At 34.3% G+C, this 24,330-nt stretch overlaps 1 protein-coding gene and 1 non-coding gene across 5 annotated transcripts in view; one reads left to right on the top strand and one right to left on the bottom strand.

Moving 5' to 3' along the window:
• Positions 1–24,330, bottom strand: part of TNNI3K (TNNI3 interacting kinase) — a 293,732-nt gene that overhangs the window by 216,268 nt on the left and 53,134 nt on the right. The gene's annotated exons all lie outside the window — the stretch shown is intronic.
• Positions 16,387–16,490, top strand: LOC112849084 (U6 spliceosomal RNA). The gene has a single exon (XR_003222529.1). It is a non-coding gene; the product is annotated as a U6 spliceosomal RNA (small nuclear RNA).

Here is a 24,330-nt window from a genome sequence, read left to right as displayed (position 1 = left end):
AACATAAAATTTGTAATATCCAGAATCAAATCAGAAATTAACAGGAATTCAAAGAGGCATGAAGATGTGACTTATAATAAAAAGAAACAATAATCAATCAAAACTGCCCCCAAATTGATACACATGTTAAGAATGTTCAAACAAGAACAATAAAATAGTTATTAAAACTATTCCATATGATAAGGAAGTACAGTCATGAAAGATACAAAAACTACCAAAATTATATTTCTAGAGATGAAAGTTATATTACGGGGGATAAAAATGCACTAGAGGGGATTAGTAGCATATTAGAAAATTACAGAAGAAAAGATTACTAAACTTGAAGATATAGCAGTAGAAACTCTACAAAATGAAATATGGAGAGAAAAGAGAATTTAAGAAAAATGAAAAGAGTATCACTGAGGTTATGGACAACACCAAACAGCCTAATGTGTATGTAATTAGAGGGGAGACAGAAAAAAGTATTAAAGAAATAACGGCAGAAAATCTTCCAAAGTTGAAAACCACAAATTCATAGATGCAAGAAACTCGATGAATCCTGAATGTAAGAAAGATGAGAAAACTATATCAAAATAAATGTCAAATAAGCATATGAAAACATTCTTAACTCATTGGCCATTAGGGAAATGTAAATTAAAATCATAATAAGGCATCACTGCATATGTTTTAGAATGGTTAAAATTTTAAAAGAGTGAATATGCTAAGTGTTGGTGAGGATATGGAGAAATTAGAACTCTCATACACTGCTGATAGGAATGTAAAATAGTGTAACAGTTTGTCAAACACTTTGGAAACAGTTTTTTTTTAATTCCTTGAAGAGTTATATTAATTAACCAAATGATCCAGCCATTCTACTCTTAGATATTTGTGCAAGATGAATAAAAGTATATGTCCATACATGTCATTGCAGCTTTCCTTATAATCACTAAAAACTAGAAAAAAACTTAAGTGCCCATCAATGAGTAGATAGATAAATAAATATTGTGGCAAATTCAAATAGTAGAATAGTACGCACTGACTGGAGACATTATTTGATAATTTATCATTACATGAACTTTTTAAAATTTCACACTTATTTATCTTCAACATTTTTACCTCCCATTCTACATAAAGCTACGTACAATGGTCTTCCATTGTTCATTGTTCCCCATCATAATGAACTGGAAATCTGTCATTTAGTTGCTGACACCAGAAACCTAGAAGTCTTTGTTGATACCATCTTCTCCTAAAACCCCCTCATATGTAATCCATCACTAAAATAATTTGATTTTATTCTCTAAATATTTTGCAAATCTGTTCTTGTCTCCATCTTTACGAATACCACCTGCATTCAGTCACTCATTATAGATTATTGCCTCCTAATACAACCCCCTGCATAGATTCTTCTAATTTAGTTTATTTTTAACATCTCAACCAAAGTTATTTTCTCAGAATGGAAATCTGATAACATTACCACTTCTTAATGACTTCTCATTACTCTTAGGAGACAGAACTCCTTAACTCAGTTTATCATCCAACCTACGGAAATTTTGAGAGTAAAGGGAAGTTCATTTAATTACACCAGGCCAACGGGAATAGACCCAGACAGGAATAGACCCAGGACTTTCCCGAGGCATCAGGCATATGTTGTCACACTACAAATAAGTCCCTTGGTTACCTGACCCCTAACCTTTTTCTCCAGGTTATTCCTTTTCCACCACATCCCCTAGCTCTCTCTTAGTTCCAAACACACACTCTTTTACTGTCTCCTTGCTGTATTTCCTACAGTCAGAAAGCTTTTACACATATAATTTCCACTGCTGGAAAGCTCTCCCTGTCTCAATTTCTCAGTTGTGAACTAGAGATAGTGATTTTATGTATTTTGAAGAGTTACTTTAAGGATTCAGAGTTAATATACATAAACCACTTAGTACATAGCACTAAAGGTAATTCTCATTACTATCACTGGTACTATTTCTTCCTCTGTTTACTTGGTTAACATCTACTTTAGGTCCTTGAGTTATAAACCTAATTATCAGTTCCTCAGAGATTCTCTCCTAACTTCCATGACAATTGACATATTCATTCAACAAATATTGTATGTCTACTATATGCCAGGCAGGCCCTGTGCTAGGAACTGATAATAGAGAGAAAAGAACAACAAAATCTGTCTTTTTTGAGCTGATATTTTAGTATAGGAAACAGACAGTAAAGCAAAGTAAATAAACAGTAGGCTACTATATAGTGATCAGTGCCAGAGAAAAATAAAGGAGGGAAGAGATTAGGATACCAGAGATTTGAGGTTTCAGTTTAAAATAGGATGATCTCATAGTCCATGGGTTCAAGTCCAGTGTGGGGCTCTGTGCTGACAGCTCAGAGCCTGGAGCCTGCTTTGGATTCTGTGTTCCCTCTCTCTGCCCCTCCCTCACTCACTGTCTATCTCTCTCAAAAATAAACTTTTTTAAAAAATTTTAATGTTTATTTATCTTTGAGACAGAGAGGGAGACGCACACAGAGTGTGAGCAGGGAGGAGCAGAGAGAGAGAGAGAGGGAGACACAGAATCTGAAACAGGCTCCAGGCTCTGAGCTGTCACCACAGAGCCTAGCACGGGGTTCAAACTCACCAACTGTGAGATCATGACCCGAGCCAAAGTCAGGCACTTAACCAACAGAGCCACCCAGGCGTCCCTCTCTCAAAAATAAACTAAAGAAAGAAATTATAAAATAGGATGGTCTGGGAAGATCTTATTGATAAAGTTACATTTGAACCAGGATCTTAAGAAGATAAGAAGGTAAAATAGTCCGTTACTAAGAGCCATGTAGACAGAAAGAAGAGCAGTGCAAAGGAGCTAAGGCAAGAGCATTCCTGGTATGTTCAAGGAACTTAAGGTGGATGAAGAATGAATAAGAAAAGAGTATTACAGTTAGGTAGGCAATGAGAACTTTTGCTCTGACTGATATGGGAGGCTTTTTGGGGAGAGCAGAGGAGTGACAGAATCTGATATACATTTTAAAAGACTCACTCAGGCTGCTTTGTCAGAGAATAGGTTGAAGGGAAAACAGTAGAAGGGAGACCAAATTACCGTCTTTTAGGCATGGCATCTTTGGTGATCTTCATAGCTCTTATTAAGTGGCAATTTTATGGGTGATTATATGATTATTTGATTTCCTTTTTTTTCCTGCTAGATCTTAAACTCCATGAGGCTACAAACTGTATATAATTCTACTCACTATTAAATTACCAGTATCAAACATAGATTTTATAACCTATTAATTCCTCAATAAATATTTGTTGAATAATTGAGTGAAAGAAGAATGTATATTATTATGTTCCAATTTTTTATTTCTTTAACAGATTGCAAGCTCCAAGGTGATATTCAAATTTATGATTTATACTTTTTTCAATTTCTATCACAACTAGACTATAAATGCTCAGTAAATACTTAGTAACTTGATTTGTTCTTCCCTGGTCAACTTTTACATCTTCTACACTATAAATATTCTTGAAGAAAAACTTGTAAAATCACAAAATAAAACTTCTAAAAGTCAAGATAAACTTTAAAAAGCCTAAACAAGGAACACGAACTCTTAAGGTTTACATATTGCCAGAAACTATGAAACTCACACAAGGGAAAACCAAAGATGGATTTTCTTTCTTGTCTTTTGGGAAATAAGACTTGATAATAGAAGTTTATTTATAATCATAGTTGCAAAATTGCCTCTAGGAAAGCAATAATAATGGGGCAAGTTATCTTGTTTCCTTATAACTCCAATTTAAAATAAGAAAAACTAAACTAAAACTCGGTCATACTTGTCAAAAATATACTGAGAGAACCAAAGCTACAGTATTTACCAATCAAGTTTCAGTCCAGTTTACTAATACTGTTATATAAAAATGTAGGCATTAATTGGATGACTGAAATGTGCAACAATAATACATTTTTTTGTGCTTGGGAATACTTGATAAATTTTAAATACACAATAAATACATTATTCATTCTCTAGTGGTTCTTTGCTGGACTAAAAAGTATATAATGTTTTAAATACCACGTTTAGAAATAGTATTTAAACTAGGCTAATAATAGAGTCTTCACTATCTCTGATTACTTTTTCTCCTCAAAAGACACCTTTATTTGCAAAATTGCTATTATGAGCTCTCTTTCACTATGTGTCAAATTCCCATTACTAAATCAAAACAGAACCTAATTTCTTTCCGTGAACAATTTGTATGCAAATCATAGAGTATATGCAGCATTCATATAACAGAGAAGTTCCAATGAGTTTGCCTCCTTTCCAGAAATATCCTTCAATATGCTCATGTTTTGGTCACTATTAGTGCAAGTTTAGTAGAAGGCACCTTGCAATTCTTTCATGGTTGGACAAGCGATGAGACCTAAAACATATATTTCAAATTGCTTTCATTTCCTTTAACCTATTTCTCAAGTATAAACTAGGAACAACCCAAATAATTTTCCAAAGCTCTAGCAAAATATAACCTATAGCTTAAGAGGCTGTGGAGTTTCATTATTATTATTTAATTAAACACACTGTCCTCCCCACCCTTAATTCTAACTGAATTAGAGAACACAGAATATGCATATATAAATTTTCCCCTCTCACTCTTTCATTTAATTGTGATTTTGATAATTTTTCCTGCTAAGAATATTTTCAGTAATATTTATTAAATTGTATAAGAACTAGGGCAAACACCATGATGTACAACCTATGCAGTCACACAAGATCCCATACTTAAAATGGCCTCATTCTTAGTTTAATGCTCTGCTTTGCTATCTTGAAGTTATCCCTATTTTTTTAAACAAGGGGCTCCATATTTTTTTGTTGTTGTTGAGAGCTGCAAATTATGTAATTAGTAAAGATGGCTAATCCAAGTAAATTGACTAGTACAACCTTCAAGCAAAACAAAAACATAAAAATTCTGAACAAAGAAGAAAGCAATACGTAGAACCAAAAATCTTGGGTTTTAAGACAGCAGCTAAAGCAAATGATACAGCAATGATAAGATAGAAACAAATGACAAACAAAGTGACACTTTCATTGTTGTAAATATTTAAAAAAAATATTCTTGTTACTAAGTTAAAAAACATTTTAAGTGCTACAGAAAATAAGTTCTAATCAGAATTGATAAAGAAAACATTTATCATCAAAAGTTTTGACAAGCAAGATTTTTTCTTTTCTAGTTCTTTTGAAATATATCCTTAGCATTTTAGCCTTTCACCAAAGACAGATGAAGAACATAATAGAAAGTATAATTTCCAAAAAAAAATTGTCTTATTGATGAGAAATCTTGGGAATAATCTTAAAAATAAGAACAAAGCCAAATGTAGAAGTAGAAATACAATAGAATATACAGAAGCAATGGACTTTCTCCTGTTAGATTCTCTGAGGAAGCTTTCCATAGGTCCTCTGTCTTTGGCTCTACAGAAAATTGATCAGGAGCTCAGTTTTGGTGTCAGCCAGTTTGGGTAAGATACTCTGATACTTAATAGTGGTGCGATTTGATACAGATCATCTCATCTATTTGAGCCTCAGATTCTTCAATAAAGTTATGCAAGGATTAAATTAAATGGTGTAATAAGCAAAAGATATGACTAAAGTAAATTATTCATAAATATTAATTTCCTCAGCTCTCAGGTTAGAGCATCAAGTCTATCAACAGGATAGAGAGAGCAGCTTCCTACCAGATAGAAAAGGCAGTGAGATGTCCAGGAATGTAAATCATGCCTGATGCCATGTTTAAAGGCAAGGCAAGTCTAGCTGCAATGGGCACATCATTCATTGGGGCTGAATTTGTGGAGAAAGCTCAGGACTTGGGAGTTCTTAGTGCACTAAGATAGTCTAGCAGGTGGATTATTATCCTTTGGGTAAGCAGTTAACCTCAGAGAGACTTTAGAAGACAGGACTGAGGGTGCCAGGGTGCCTCAATTGGTTAAGCATCCAACTCTTGATTTTGGCTCAGGTCATGATCTCAAGGTTGTGAGATGGAGCCCCACGTCAGGCTCCACTGGGCATGAAGCCTGCTTTAGATTTTCTCTCTCCCTTTTGCCCTTCCCTGACTATCTCTCTCTCAAAACAAAACAAAACAAAACAAAACAAAAACTAGGACTGCAGGCTTAGAAAGAAATCTGACAAGATGGAGCTAGGAAAGGAGGAGCCTAAACATAAGGCCAGACTAGAAAATTGGTGTGAGGAAATTGTGACTCCAGGGCAATTTCAGACTGTGTCAGCCAGTTATTCATTTAGAAGCGCCTAATGCCTACTTGGTGCCAAGCCTGTGAGACAAACAGAGATGCCTGGTCCTGGATTTAATGAACTCATTGTCTAGGGTGACAGACAATATAGTGAGAGAAGTATGCTAGAGATAAACCTGGTGTTATGAGGCAAAGATGAGGCACTGGATTGGGGGAGTGACTTCTCCAGAGATAGTGCCTATATTGATTATTGCTTAGGCTTCATAGGAGCTATCCAAGAAAAAGGTAAAAGAAGTTCCAACTATATAAAAACTACAGAACTCCCAGTCTCTAGTGTCCACAAGAGTGAAACATTCTCAACTTCATAGGAAGAAATCAGGTAAAATGTGGTCAAGGCTGTTTTGAATACTGTTTAGGTTCAGACTGGTTACTCTTCAAGCAGAACTGAGTCTTCTCAGGAAAGCTCAAGTAGCCCAATGGGATGAACTAGGAAGGCAGAGGCTAAGTAACTGAGGCAAGGAGAACAGGGACAATAATAGAGGAGTCAGTAGTAAAGCTGGGAAATACACACATAATCCCTGGCTCTCATCTTAGTTAAGATTACTCATTTCTCCTATTTGGAACTTTAATCAGTGACTAGTAAAATAGCCAGATATCATGGTCTCTTCTTTTCCTAATTCTCCCATCAAGGTAATGATGAAGACAGAAATGGCCAAAAAAGACCATTTGGTGAGGGGTAGCTAGGACACTTTGCCAATTAGAAAGTAGTCCAGAATAATTAGAGATTGATCTCTTATTCTAACCTGTCCTTATTACATCATTTAAAATCCATATGTTTATTTGGACAGAAAATGCATAAGACCTCATCACCATCTTTCAGTAAAGCTGCAAAGGCAAGAAGACCAGTCATAAATAACCTCAGTACAAGACACCCCATTTCTTTTTCTTTACATTTTATTTGTCCTTAATTCATCTTTACTGTGATTCCATGAACAAATTCTGTGATAGCCTTGTATCTTACATAAATGTCTCCCTAAACCCAAACCCCAAACCAGTCAATGCCATACATTGTAGGACATGTATATCTTAGGATAGAGGATCACTGAGAAGCTAGAAGGACCTCCTGCTTCTGGTCTCTTAGGCAGGTAACTACTTACAACAAGCAAGATTGATGGTGATTTATCCTGTTTTTAATAATCTATAGAAGAGAGGTTCCACAAGTTCTCTGTATTTACATCTCCCTCCTGACATTCTTTTCATGGCCATATGTTTCATAAATTAAAAAAAAAAAAATGAATGAATAAATGTATGTAAATCTTAACACAAGAAGTATAATAATCATATATCCTCAGAAAAGCTGTTCATCTTTTTAAAAAGTAAGGTAACAGGAAACTCCTACAATCTTAATACATATAATATGAAATGGAAATCACAGAGGTTATCAAAGGCTGTTTATTTTATAAAGTTAGAGAGGCAAAAATTCATATTTTTCTTTCAATTACTCATGATTAGGCCAGAATGCCATGAAATTTGTAAATTCTTTCACAACACATACCTACACAAAATATATTGTATTTGTCATTGAGCAAAGACCTTTAGGTAAGGAACAGGGGATTTTCTATACACAAAATTTCAGTATTCAGAGAAGACCATTGAACAAAGAGACCAAAATTTCATGTTTAGACCCATGACAAGACTCACTACCACTTACATGATAAAATATCTTAAGAATAAAGAAACCTCAAATTTGGTCCAGATAACAGAAATTTTCTAATTATATTAAAAATAATTTACGGCCCTTGATACCTTCATAAAATGTGCCCTGGGAGTTTATTATGGAAAGAAAGGCTTGCGTCCACTTTTGTCATGTTTTAAGTATTATATTCTGTGTTAATATATTTTTAGCTATTTTCATAGAAAAACTAGGGGGTGTAACATATCTAGTCCTAGTTCTCTGGAACCAAGGGGACTTATAATTGTACTAATGACTTTTTGCTTTTCTTTCTTTCTTTCTTTCTTTCTTTCTTTCTTTCTTTCTTTCTTTCTTTTTTTCTATGAGGGAAACTAATTAAGTAATAATTTAAAAAAAGAAAAAAAAAAAACCTTCACTGTATGTGATAGATTTTTTTTTCCCTGACAGCTAGAAGCCTACAACTTCTGAATTAATTTATCTGGTTATGAGAACTGAAAACTTATTTGAATAATTCAGTTTAACTCCTAGATTGCTCCACATTTGTGAAAGAAGAACAATGATTCAAAGTTATGTTTTCAAATATCAAACGGCTCTAAATTTACTATAGAGCATAGTTCAAAGACAATGAAGCTTGCACCTTGAAATTAATTGTGGGCAGGGACCGGGTGAGTGAGGAAATTTATCCAACAATAAACTAATCCACAACTGGAAACCTCTACCCTGAAAAGATACAATGTTTAGCAACTAAGTGATAGGAGTTGTCTAAAAGTTAGCCCTATTTTGTTTGTAGGTAAGGACAGAAAGCACAGTAAGGTGGTAGAGCTTTTACACTTGGCTACGTTGTATCTTCCCAGCTAGAAGGAGGTGCCTCAACACTGAAGCTAAATGAATAAGAGGTGTCATGTCACATTATTCAAGTAGGAGGGATGGCATATATGTGTGGGCTAGGAAGGAAAAGAGTTGATTTTCCATGATGTTACATGTAGTCAGCTCTCTCTTTAGAAGATACTCAGAATTAACTTAGTGAAGGAGCATCTGGGAGTGGTATCAGCAAGAAAGCAGAATAGGAGGTACCAATCTTTGTTCTCTCGCCCCATTCGTCTCCCTAAAAAATCCCAATGAACTATCCATGAAGGAAAATAGCCCTGGAAGGGCCCAGGGGCCAATTAAGAACCCGTGGCAACACAATGGAACTAAAAATGGGAATAATCACACATGTAGGATTGCTGGGGACATTGGCATACTTGAGATGTCTGGAGATGGCTAGGAGCAAAGAAGGTCAAAGTCCATCAGTATCAGCCATACAGCGAATGCCACTACGGTCTCCAGTGTTCTGCACTGAAGAGGACCCCAGTAGCTTTTGCCCTGAGTATCTCAACAGCCTCTGAAGCATATGGCAGCCACAGACCCTCACAGCTTTCACAATGGAGAAGCTCATAATTACTCATGTGGACTCCAGTGGCCTGTTCCAGAAAGGACACTAGCAGCTTTTGCCACCAAGGTAAACAACATCCACTGTCACTGAAGACCCCTGGAGAAGGAGATATTGCTATGCACATCTAGTGACTCCTGCCCCAGAAGGAACTGCTACATGTTCCACCACCCTGGAACTGGGGCTTCCCCTTCTATCAACCCTGGACATGCACTGGAATCCAGAGCCACAGCTGCTGTACACATGCCTGCACTCCAGACCTATGGCAGCATCATATGCATGTGTACCTCAGACTCCAGAGCCAGAGCCACAGTGAGCATGTCTGCTCCTCAAACCCCAGAGCCATGGCTGCTTGGAATATGCCTATTCTTTAGACTCAAGCTCCATGGTCACTCTGCAAGAACTCTCACCTAGAATGGCAAAGCCACTGCCACAGTGAGAATGCCCATAACCCAGATCCTGGAGCCAATATAGTTCCATTTGTGCCTGAGCTCTGGACCTCTAGCTCTACCACGACTCCATGGACTCTAAGCTCTAGCATCTGATACTAGTGCCACTGTAACCATGAGTGCACTGATGGGCCAGACGTGATGCCAAGAGGGAGCCCCTTGGCCACAAATTCTCCCATGGGAGAAAAGAAAGATCAAAAGAATCCCAAAAGCCTTTGCACCAAAGAACCCAATAGCCATTGCTGCCACTGTGGATACCTACAAACTTGGCTGCTAAGTACCCATACAATCTTCATCAATGCTGACCTTAGCTGACAGAGCTACAAGAAGAATACTTTCCTAAGCCCTCCTCAGAGATGGAACTGCCACACTACACCCAGCTGGCACCCTTGTGCTCACCTGTGGATGAAGGTCTTTCTCTACTTAAAGCAGTTCATAAATTCTAGAAGTGACTGCTCTGTCAAATGTGCACACATAATGCAAGGCTACAAGAAACAAAAAAATCAAGGAAACATGAAACAATCAAAGGAACACAATGACTTTCCAGTGATTACTATAAAGAAATAGAGATCTATGAATTGACAAAGAATTCAAAAAATTGTTTTAAGGACCTCAGCAAGCTACAAGAGAACATAGACAACTCAACAAAATCAGGAAAAACAATATATGAACAAAGTTAGAAGTTTCAAAAGGAGATAGAAATTATAAAAAAGAACCAAAGAGAAGTTCTGGAGCTGGAGAATACAATGAATGAAATGAAAAATACAATACATAGTATCCACAGCAGATTAAGTCAAGTAGAAGAATCTGTGAATATGAAAAAAAAAATTATTTTAAATTACTGAATTAGAAAAACAAAAAGATAAATGAATGAAACAGAGGGAAGAAAGTCTATGGGATTTATGGAACACCATCAGAAAGAAAAGCACACATTATGGGAACCCAAAAGGAAAAAAGAAAAGGAGAGAGAGAGAGAGAGACAGAGAGACAGAGAGAGACAGAGAGAAGGGGCAGAAAGGTAATTTAAAAGAAACCTTTGCCAAAAACTTTCCCAAATCTGAGGAGAGATACTAATATCTAGGTACAGGGAGCTCAGTGGCCCTCAAACCGATGCCACAGAAGAAGACTTGATAAAAACACATCACAATGAAACTGTCAAAACTGAAAAAAAAAAATCAGAGAATTCTGAAAGCAGCAAGAGAAAAGAAATTCATCCCATCTCATACAAGGGAACCTCCATATGACTACCAGTAACTTTCTCATCAGAAACCTTGCAGACCAGGACAGAGCAGGAGGATATATTCCGAGTGCTGGAAAACAAAAATAAAACAACAACAACAACAACAAAAATTGCTTAAAAGACATAATCTACCAAAACATAAACAAGAAAAAAACAGATGATCTGAATAGGCTTATATCTATTAAAGAATTTGAGTAACAGCTTAATAAACTTCCCAAACAGAAAGCATCAGATTCAGATGGGTTCACTGGTGAATTCTATCAAAATTTAAGGAAGGAATTATACCAATTCTCTACAATTTCTTTCAAACAAAAGAGGGAAAGGGAATAGATCCTAACTCATTCTATGAATCCAGCGTTACCCTAATACTAAAACCAAACACATTACAAAAAAAGAAAACTATAGACCAATATCTCTGATAGATATGAAAATCCTCAACAAAAAATAGGAAAATAAATAAAAAACACATAAAAATAACTATACACTATAACCAAGTGGTATTTATTCTAGATATGCAAATCTGGCTCAAAATTTGAAAACCAATTACTGTAATCCATCACATCAACAGAATAAAAAAGAAAAACCACTTCATATCAATAGATGTAAAAAAGCATTTAACAAAATCCAGTACTCATTCAAAACAAAAAGTCTCAGAAAATTGCAATAGAGGAAAACTTTCTCAACTTGATAAAGACTATCCACAAAATATCTACAGCTAACATCATATGAATGATGAGAAAAATCAAAGCTTTCCCACTAAGATTAGTTACAAGGCAACAATGTCCTCTCTCATTATGCCTGTCAATACTGTATGGGAACTCCTTGCTAATACAATAAGGTAAGAAAAGAAATAAAAGTGTACAGATTGGTAAGGAAGCTATATATCTATAAAGCTATGTTTACAGATGACATGATTATCCAAGTGGAAATTCTGAAAGAATCAACAAAAAATTCCTAAAATTAATCAGCAATTATGCCAGGTTGCAAGGTACAAGGTTACAAGGTACAAAAGTCAGTTGCTTTCTTATATACCAAAAATGAACAAGTAAAATTTGAAATGAAAAAACACAGTATCATTTACATTAACATAAAATACTTAAGTATAAATCTAACAAAACATATACAAGATCTATATGAGGAAAACTACAAAATGCTGATAGACAAAATAAAAAAAAAACTAAATAAATAGATATTTCAGGTTCAAGAAGAAGACTAAATATGTTAAGATATCAGTTTTTCCCTACTTGTTCTATAGATTCAATGCAATCCCCATCAAAATCCCAGAAAGTTATTTTATGGATATTTACAGACTGATTTTGAAGTTTATATAGATAGGCTACTGTGATAGCTAACACAATATTGAAGAAGAACAAAGTTAGAAAATTGATGCTACTAAAGACTTCAATCGTTTCTATAAAACTACAGTAATCAAGATAGTGGTATTAACAAAAGAGTACATAAGTAGATCAACAGAACAGAAAAGGGAGACCAAAAATATACAGACATGAATAAAGTCAAAGGATATTTGACGAAGGGACAAAGGCAATACTATGGAGCAAAGATGTCTTTTCAACAAATGGTTCTGGAACAAATGGACATCCACATGCAAATGAAAATGAATCTAGATACAAACCTTACAGCCCTCACAAAATTAATTCAAAATGGATCTATGACCTAAGATAACCTAGGAACAAACCTAGATGAACTTGAATATAGTGGTTCCTTTTTATATACAACACTGAAGACATGCTTTATGAAAGAGATAATTGGTGAGCTGAACTTCATTAAAATGAAAAACTTCTATTCTATGAAATGCAATATCAAGAAAATTAGAAGACAATCTACAGACTGGGAGAGAATGTCCGCAAAAGACAAATCTGATAAAGGACTTTTATTCAAAATACAGGAGAACTCTTAGAACCCAACAATAAGAAAATGAAAAATTGATTTAAAAAATGGGCCAAAGACCTTAATAAGCACATCACCAAACAAGATATATATATATATGATAGATATATATATGATATATATCATATATATATATATCATATATATATATATCTTATATATATATCATATATATATCTTATATATATCTTATATATCTTATATATATATATCTTATATATATCTTATATATATTAAGATATATCTTATATATATAAGATATATATATGATATATATATATAAGATATATATATTTATATTTATATATTATATATATATATAAGATATATATATAAGATGCTTCACATCATATGTCACCAAGGAAATGCAAATTAAAACAACAATGAGATACCAATATACAACTATTAGAATGGCCAAAATCCACCACCAAACTCTGGTGAGAATGTGGAACAACAGGATCTCTCAGACATTGTTGATGGGGATACAAAATGGCATAGTCATTTTGGAAGATAGTTGGGCAGTTTCTTACAAAACTAAACACATTCTTACTATATGATTCAGCAATCATACTCCTTACTATTTACCTTAAGGAAGTGAAAACTTATGCCCACACAAAAACTGGCACACAGATGTTTATAGTAGATTTATTCATAATTGCCAAACTTAGAAGTGACTAAGATGTCCTCCAGTAGGTAAATAATAAATGAACTCTACTACATCCAGACAATGGAATATCATTCACTGCTAGAAACTGATCTATCAAGCCATGAAAAGACAAAGAGGAACCTGAAATGCATATTACAAAGTGAAGGAAGGTCTTGAAAAGATACAAACTGTACAGTTTCAAATATATGACATTCTGGAAAAGGCAAAACGATACAGAAAATTAAAAGACTGGTGGTTGTCAAGGGTGGGGAGTGGGAAAGAGACAAATAGGCAGAACACAGGATTTTTAGGTCAGGGAAGATACTCTATATGATGTAAAGATGGACATACATCATTAAACATTTGTCCACCCCCAAAGAATGTACACCACCACAAGTGAATCCTAAGGTAAATTATAGACTTTAGGTGATTTATGATGTGGCAATGTAGGTTCATTCTTTGTAAAAAGTGTACTAGTCTGATGAATTATGTTGATAATGTGGGAGGATATGCATCTGTGGGGGGCAGAGGGTGTATAGGAAATTTCTGTACTTTTCTCTTAACTCTGTTGTAAATCTAAAACTGCTCTAAAAATTGTCTTAATCAAATAAAATAAGCAAGACACAAGTATATGCTGCCTATTAATAGACTCACACATAGGCTGAAAGTGAAGAGATGGAAAAAGATATTCCGTGCAAATGGAAAGCAAAGACAAACAGGGGTAGCTATACTTATACCAGACAAAATAGACTTCATGTCAAACCTGTAACAAGAAACAAAGGAGATCATTATATAATGATAAAAGTATTAATTCATCAAGACAATAAAATAATTATGAATACATATGCACCCAATATTGGAGCATCTAAATATATAAGGCAAATGTTAACAGCTCTTAAGGGAAAATTTGACAGAAATTCAATAATAATAAAGGACTTTAATACTCCACTTTCAACAATGAATGGATCATCCAGACCAAAAATCAATAAGGAAATATTGTAGTTGAAATATGTTTTAGACCAAATGGAGCTAACTGACATGCACAGAACATGCCATCCAATAGCAACACAATATATTCTCCTCAAGCACAATGGAACATTCTGTAAGAAAAAATCATATGTTAGGTCACAATGTAAATCAGATGTTAGGTCACAGTATAGAAATCATATCACACATCTATTCTGATCAAAATAGTATGAAAATAGAAAGTAATAACTGGAGTAAAACTAAAAAGAGAATCACAAAATTTGGAAATAAAACAACGTATTCCTGCAAAACCAAAGGGTGAAAGAAGAAATCAAAAGGGAAGTATCTTGAAAGCAACAAAGTGGAAATATACCATAGCAAAACTTACAGGATGCAGCAAAAGCAGTTCTAAGAAGGCTAATATGATAAATGTCTACATTAATAAAAAAGAAAGATCTCAAATAAAATCCTAAGTTTATATTTCAAGAAACTAGAAAAAGAACAATAAAAAAACTCATAGTTGGCAAAAGGAAGAAAATACAACAGATCAGAGGAGAAATAAATGAAATAGAGACTAGAAAAACAATAGAAAATATCAATGAAATTAAGGGTGGTTTTAAAAAAAAGATAAACAAAATGGGTAGATCCTTAGGTAGGTTAATTATGAAAAAAAGCTTGAAGATGCAAATAAAGTCAACAATAAAATAAGAAACATTACAACTGATACCATAGAAAAACAAAGCATCATGAGACGTTATTATGAACAATTATATACCAACATATTAAATAAATTCCTAAGAAGATACAACCTACCAAGACTGAATATTGAAGAAATAGAAAATCAGAACAGACCAATAATGAGAAAGGAAATGGAGTCAGTAATTAAAGCCTCGCAATAAACAAAAGTCCAGGACCAGATAGTTTCACAGGTGAATTCTGAATATTCAAAGAATTAATACCAGTCCTTCTCAAAGAGAAGAGGGAAGACTCCAAAACTATTTTATGAGGCCAGCGTTACCCTGATACCAAAAACTAGTTAAGGACATTAAAAGAAAAGAAAATGCTTAATATCCCAGATGAATATGCACGCCAAAAATCCTCAAAAAAATACGATCAAACCTAATTCAATAGCATGTTAAAATAATCATATACTATGATCAAGTGGGATTTGTCACTCATATGCAAGAATGGTCCAACATACACAAATCCATGAATGTGATACACTGCATTAACAAAATAAAAGATAAAAATCATATGATCATATCAGTATATGTAGAAAAAGCATTTGATAAAATTTGGTATCCCTTCCTCGTAAAATCTCTTAATATTTAGGTAGAGAGGGAATGTACCTCAACATAATAAAGGCCATATATGACAAGTTTACACCTAACGTCATACTTAATGGTGAAGGGCTGAAAGTTTTTCTTTTATGATCAGGAACAAGACAAGGATACCCAATTTTGTTCAATATAATAGTGGAAGTCCCATCAAAGAAATTCAGCAAGAAAAAGAAATAAATAAAAGGCATCCAAATCAGAAAGAAAGAAGTAAAATTGTCTCTGTTTGTAGATGACATGATCTTATCTAGATCCACCAAAATCTGTTAAAAATAATAAATAAATCAATAGAGATGCTCAATACAAAATCAACATACAAAAATTAGTTGTACAAAAATCTTAAGATACAAATAAATGCAAAGATATCCACTGTTCATGGATTGGAAGAATTAAAATTGTTAAAATATCCATACTACCCAAAATAGCACACACATTCAATGTAATCCCTATCAAAATTCCAATAGCATTTTACACAGAAATAGAAAAAAAAAAACAATTTATATGGAAACCACAAAAGCGCTCAGATAGTACTCACTTCAGCAGCACATAGAATAAAATTGGAATGATACAGAGACTAGTGTGGCTCCTGTGCAAGAATGACATGCATATTTGTGAAGTGTTTCAGATATTTAATTATTGAATCACTATATTGTACACCTGAAAGTAATATAACACTATATGTTAACTCTAGTGGAATTAAAAGAAAAAAGAGCCTAGATAGCTAAAGCAATCTTGAGCAAGAAGAGCAAAGTTGGAGGCATCACATTTGTTGCTTTCAAATTATATTATAAAGTGATAAAAATCAAAACACTATGGTACTAGTTTAAAAACAAATATTTAGACCATTGGAACAGAATAAAAAGCCCAGAAATAAAACCATGCATATGTATTCAACTAATCTTTGACAAAGTTGCCAAGAATACACAATGTGGAAAGTTTCTTCAACAAATTATTTTGGGAAAACTAGATATCCACATACAAAAAAAAAAAAAAAAGAAAAGAAAAGAAAAGAAAAGAAAAAGAAAAAGTATGCATATTCATACTACCCGTAAAATTTAACTGAAAATGGATGAAAGCCTTAAATGAAGACATGAAATTCCTAGAAGAAAACACAGGGGAAAACTTCCTTGACATTGCTCTTGGCAATAAGTTTTTTTTTTTTTTTTTTTTTTTTTGCAGGGGGGGATTTGACACCAAAAGCACAGATAACAAAAGCAAAAATAAATGAAGCAAACAGTATGAAACTTAAAGGTTTTTGCATAACCAAAGAAACAATGAACAAAATGAAAAGGCAGCTTATGGAACAGAAGACAGTATCTTCAAAACATATGTCTCACAAGAGATTAATATCAAAATTACATAAAGAACTCATAAAACTAAACAGCAAAAAAATTCAAATAAGTTCATTTAAATATAGGCAAAGGACCTGAAAGATATTTTTTTATAAAGAAGACACACAAATAGACAACACGTGCATAAAAGGTGTTCAACATCACTAATCCTAAGAGAAACACACATCAAAACTACAGTGAGATACTACAATGAGATATTACCTCATAGTAATAGTATGACTATTACCAAAACTCAAAAGTAAGTGTTGGTGAGGAAGTAGAGAAAAGGGAGCACTTGTGTGCTATTGGTGGGAATGTAAACTGGAACAGCAATTACAGAAAACAGTATGGAATTCCCTCATAAAGTTAAAAAAAGTATCTTATGATCCAAAAATGTCACATATGAGTATATAGCCCAAGAAAATAAAGTCAGTATGTCAGATTGGTAGCTGTACTATGAGTTCATTACAGCATTATTCACAGTGGTCAAGATATGGAACAACTTAAGTGCTCACCAACAGATATATGAAATATGACATACATATGTAATGAAATATTTTCTGGCTTTTTTTTAAAAAGTGGAAATCCAAGGGCTTTCCTTGGGTGGCTCACTAGGTTAAGCATCCAACTTTGGCTCAGGTCATGATCTCACTGTCTGTGAGTTTGAGCCCCGCATTGAGCTCTGTTGCTGACAGCTCAGAGCCTGGAGCCTGCTTCTGATTCTGTGTCTCCCTCTCTCTCTGTCCCTCCCCTGCTTGTGCTGTCTCTCTTTCTCAAAAATAAATACACATTAAAATAAATTAAAAAAGTAAATCCTGCCATTTGTGACAAATGAATGCACCTAGAAGACACTATGCTAAGTGACTTAAACCAGGCACAGAAAGACAAATAAATACTGCATGATCTCACTTACAAGTAGACTTCAAAAAAAAAAAAAAAATTGAACTCAATGCAACAGAGGGTGGAGTACTGGTTACAGGGTTGGAGGAAGGGTTGGAGGAAATAGGAAGATGTTATTCAGGGCTAAAAACCTGTGGTTAGATGATGAATAAATTCTGGGCACCCAATATACAGTATGATGACTATAGTTAATAATAATGTATTATACACTTGAAATTTGCTAAGAGAGTAGATCTCAAGTGTTTTTATCATGAAGAAAATTGTAACTATGAGAGGTGATGAATATGTTCGTTAGCTTGACTGTAGTAATCATTACACAATGCATATATACATTCAAAACATCATGTTGTACAACCTAAATATATACAATTTTTATTTGTCAATAATACCTTAATAAAGCTGAAAAAAACCTGCATAGCAAGACCTACCTGGGTATCTCACTTAGCCAGTCCCAAAATAACTGTTTCTAATGCAGCAAAACAGAGACTGGGTGACATATTGCTCAAACATTTGCAGTTTGTCGGTATCTTTTCAAAGCTTCTCCTCTGATTTAAACCCCGTGCTTTCCAAAAACCAGTCATATTTCATTCCCAAACTGATATTAGTTTACTGTTTATTTTATATATATAATTTATAGGGGTATTAATAAAAACTAATTAAATATAAGTAGAAAAAAGTAGTAAAAAAACTTAGTGGTATTTCATATTCTGATTACTATATTTTAAATTGTTTATTCAAAAGAAACTAAAGCAATAAATTGTATCTAATTCATTAACAAGTATTATGTAAGCAAGAAAGAGTTTCCTGAATACCAACTTAGGGACTTGCATGTAAAGAAAAGCTTTGGCTTCATATTTAAAGTGTGACAAACTGGGGCACCTGGGCGTCCAGCTTCGGCTCAGGTCATGATCTCGCGGTCCGTGAGTTCGAGCCCCGCGTCGGGCTCTGTGCTGACAGCTCAGAGCCTGGAGCTTGTTTCGCATTCTGTGTCTCCCTCTCTCTCTGACCTTCCCCCATTCATGCTCTGTCTCTCTCTGTCTCAAAAATGAATAAATGTTAAAAAAAAATAAAAAAATAAAGTGTGACGAATAAATGTGTATTTATGTTAAAATGAAAATAAAATATTCAACTATGGTATGTATTTTTAATACAAGTTCTCTCTTTTACCAATGTTTTTTCAATTAGCCAATTAATTGTAGGTCCTGATCACTTAAGATAAGAGGGCTTTCTAATGTCTGAAGAATGTATTACCCAAGATGCCAGGAGTATTGCTGGGCTAACAGCACAGCCCTCAGCTCTCTGCCCTCTCTGGAGATCTCCCTTGGCCAAAGAGAGCTGTCCTGTCACTAGAATCTAACGATTGGTTATTTTGCCAGTATAAAGGCCCAGGCTCCTCATTCCAACTTGGAAAACTCTCAAAGGTCATCCCAGCTTCAGAGTTCTCTCTGGGATTGACTGAGCTCTTACTGAGACTGCATCACAGTCCAATCTCTCCCCAGCTCAGTCCTGCTTCCTCCGTTCTCCCTTGGTGTGGATTCATAATGTTTATGTTCCAATAAACATCCTGATCCTTAATGTCTGTGTGACTCTGCTTCCTGTGAGTCCCACAATAGGCTTCTACAGTGCTTTCACCCTAATCTGGCTTTCAAAGAGCATCTAACCACTTGCAGCCTGCCTGAGAATCAATGTCAAAGTTGAAGGTCTGACTTAAAAACTATCCAGAGATCCAGTCCCCGCTTGCTTTCTATCTCTTTCTCACTTCCAAATCCTTTCTCCATGTCTCCTCTTCCTGTGGAGGCCCACAGAAATGGATATCTGATATGTTACTTCTATATACTATAACTTTCATTATATCCCATTACCCTATCATTGTAATAAATAAGTATAATATGGTAATAGTCACTGCTGCAATAAGTGGATCCACAAATTTATGTTTCAAACCCAGAAGTTCATTTCTTGCTCATTTACTAATAATCACTAGGTAAACAAGTTGGCATGGAGCCTTCTTCCACACAGTTGTTTAGAAGTTTCTGCTATTTTCACCAAATGTTTCCCAAGGTTCCTCTAAGAGCTGGCTTCATTCCAGTCAACAAGAAAAGAAAAAAGTGTATGCAGAGAAAGCTGTGAAGATTTTGGAGGCCACACTTGAAAATGATGTACCTGACTTTCATTGAGTGCTCAGTTTGAGGTCAAACCAAACCACAAGTAAGAGTGGGGAATGTAGTCTTCCTGAACATCCAGGAAGGAGAATACAGATTTTGGTGAGCAGCTCTGTCACACTAGGGTCATCCAAAAGTTTCATGTCCTAGGACACAATGGGTTAATTCTCCACACTCAACTCTTTCTGGGACTTGTAAATGATCTATGAATTTGAACTCACCTTCTGTTACACCCCCTCTCTGTATGAGCATTTAATGTGATTGATGCTATTGATTTCTTTTATGTTCTTACATTTTCTAGAATTATCTAGGTTACTCCTAATTCCTTATATCACTCCTTACTAACAAAGATAAGAGAGAAATGTGTACATATTTTATTTTTTAAGCAGTTTTATTGAGGTATAATTTATATACAAAGAACTGCACATACTCAATGGTTACAATTTGATGAATTTGGACATATGCAAATACACATTTACTGTTACTGCAATCACAAAAAGAGACAAGAGACAAAGAGAGATCAAACTAAAAAGTGTTTGCATGGCAAAGGAAACAATTCAAAAAATGAAAAGGCAACCTACAGAAGAAAATATTTGTAAACCATATAGCTGATAAGGGACTAATTTTCAAAATATATAAGGATCTCCTACAACTCAGTAACAAGAAAACCCAAGCAATCCATTAAAAAATGGGCAAAGGACTTGGACAGACATTTTTCCAAAGAAAACATACACACACCCAGCATGAATATGAAAATATGCTCAATATCAGTAACTATCAGGGAAATGCAAATAAAAACCACAATGAAATGTCACCTCACATTTGTTAGGATAGCCTTTACCTATCTATCTATCTATCTATCTATCTATCTATCTATCTATCTATTTATTGTTTTTTAAAGAGAGAGACAGAGAGAGCATGCACAAGCATGAGTGGAGAGGGGTAGATGGAGAGGGCATGATAGAATCTTAAGCAGGCTCCATGCTCAGCACAGAGCCCCATGCAGAGCTCAGCCTCATGATGGTGAGTTCATGACCTGAGCAGAAATCAACCGACTGAGCTACCCAGGTATCCCTAGAATAGCTATTATTTAAAAAAAAAAAAAAAAAAAGTGTTGGTGAAGTTGTGAAAAAATAGGAACCCTATACAGTGTTGGCAGAATACAAAATGGCACAGCAGTCATGCAAAACACTATAGATATTCCTCAAAACATTAAAAATGGAAATACCAAATGATCCATCAATACCACTTCTGGATATTTCAAAATAATTGAAATCAGAACCTCAAACAGATATTAGCACTCCCATGTTTATTGCAGCATTACTTACAATAGCCAATATATGGAAACGAACTAAGAATCCATTGAAAAACAAATAAAGACAATGTGGTAATGGATATATAGCAGAACATTATTTAGCCATAAAAAAAATTCTGCCATTTGCAACAACATTCATAAATGTAGAGGACATGATGCTACAGGAGATAAGCATCACAGGACAAATACTGCATGAGTCCTTTCATATGAGGTATATAAAATAGTCAATTTTTTTAAGTAGAGAGTACAACAGTGGCTGCTGGAGGCTGTTGGGTTGGAGAAATCGGGAGTTGCTGTTTAATGGGTATAAAGTTTCAGTTATGCTAGTTGAATAAATTCTAGAAACATAAATTCTGTATAACATACTGCCTAGAGTTAACAATATGGTACTGTATACTTCAAAATTTGTTAAGAGGGTAGATGTCACATTAAATGTTCTTACCAAATGTCAAACAAAACAAAGGGAATATGTGTGCATTTTATAGTCATATCTTTAACAGAATTCCTGTATACATTTCCATAGAAATGCACAATCACACATTGTCAGCATATTTATAAAGAATAAAAGAAACAGAACCTGAATATGTCAATACCAATCATGGTTCTAGGCTCTTTAGTTACATTTATTCCTCACAACAACATAAAAAGTAAATCCTGTTATGATTATGTTAGAGAGAAAGAAATTTAGGGTTAGAGATAAAGTATTCGCCCCACCCCTACTCAGTTAAACCTAAATTTTCTGGTCTCCAGAGCATACCTACACTTTTAATCAATAGATGTGTTGCCTCATAACTGGTGTCTGCTAGAAACTGGGATGGGACTTATAAATAATCATGTTCAATTCTATTCCAACATCTTAGTTGGAGCTGGTCTTAACTAAACCTAGAAAACCAAAGCTTTGGGGTAAGATTTCAGTGCTCTATGTTCTTCTCCAGGCACTCTCCTGACTTTCACTCTGCCCCCTGACAAATCATTTATGCACTTTAATCTTCACCTTTAATACCTTTAATACTGAGATGACAATTCTGTAATTCCACTCAAGGAGTTTCAATCAGGAACAGTAACAAACATTGGCTGCAGATCAGATATGAGTTTTGTTAAAAGAAAACACATATAAAGCTGAGATATGATTTGGCTATTTAATACACTGTGAAATATATGACTTTGTTAATGTGTTAGGTTTACACAGAATTGCTTATATTTCCCCACATATACCATGATGTTTCTTATACTATTTTTCCCACCTTGAATGTTCCCACACCCAGTAGGGTGACTTAGTTTCCTCATTTATAAAATGAGGGCAATAATATCACCCATCTTGTGGAGTTATAATGAGAATATAAAGAGATAATGTAAAGTGCTTAGAAAACAACTGGCATATTGAAAACACTCAACAAAAGTTATTTTCATAGAGAGGGAGCTTAATCTGTGCTATAATTTACTTCCCAATAGTTTGGCCAATGACATACTATTAGTATAGAAATCTACTGTATCAAAAATGTCTTTCAAATTGCTAAAGTCTACTTATTTGATACATAGCTTATTAAAATATTGGCCTCACACTAGCAACCTGATAAAATAGCAAGATAAATAGGATTACATACCTATACATTGATAAATTATCTAAACATAAAATATACTTTAATGCTCTGCCATAAAGGTGCAAAAGCCAGTAAGCATCCAAACACATTAAGGTCATCACTGGTCAACACACTTCAAGTTATAGGCTGCCACATTTATGATGACAAGTAATTTGATATGTTTCACAAAATCAATAACTTAAGAGGTACTTTATTTCTGCTTTTTTCCCCCTCTCTCCCGTTTTTCAGAGGACCACACTCTGTGTCTTTCCACATCTGATATATTTCAGAAAGAATAATATCAAGTCTTAATTTAAAATGAGTGATGTAGTACAGAGTTTTAGACCATATATCTATTCAAAGCTGTCAGTTTCCTTTCACCACTTTTCCTATATTCTAAAAACAAATTTAAATTAAACATAGATCAACAATAAATCTGCCAGTTTCTGTCTTATTTATGGCACTTTTAGAAGTGATACTGATGTTCTTTTATAAGCCAAGATGGACACTTTCTCATTCCTTCAGAATTAAAATTAAAACATCTAAAATATTTTATAGAATTTTATTAACCAAGAGATGTCTACTATTTTGCTGATCTTAATATTATTCCTTCATGTGTCCCCCTGTAAGATACAGGGAAGCATGTTCTATGTAGTAGAAGGGAGAAGAGTCTCAGTTTTCATTGCCCAAACTTGATAAGTGCAAAACTATAATATGATTTGAAGATTTAAAAGGAGAGAAAGGTACAGTAGGGGAAGATTTCGCTGAATACCTAGGACCTAATCTATTCCAGATACATGCTATCTCTAAAACTTTACATGATTTAACTCCCAAAGCTGAATGATCAAGAAATTAGAATATATAGCATGATGAAAATTATAATAATCAAACAGCAGTTGTGCATTTATATTTAAATGCAACATACATACACATTACCATTTATTACCTAAAAATGTTCTTCTTCAAAACTGTATAAATGACCAAGAGCCCTCACATCTCATTACAATCATTCATTATTATTTGTACTATCTGACCATACTATGATGTTTGAGTCTCTATGACAACAATATGAGGTTATCTGCTGTGTGTGTCCATCTTCTACTCTGAATAGATATGTCTATTGTGATTATCTATGCCTACTTACCACTGTATGCTGGGTGTGTGGGAGGCAAACAACCTGTTGCTA

This window comes from Puma concolor, chromosome C1, assembly GCF_028749965.1.
Source record: "Puma concolor isolate L17-30 chromosome C1, mPumCon1.1.hap2, whole genome shotgun sequence".
NCBI lineage: Eukaryota > Metazoa > Chordata > Mammalia > Carnivora > Felidae > Puma > Puma concolor.
Note: the sequence above shows the minus strand (reverse complement) of the source record. Positions and strands in the feature narration are given on the sequence as shown.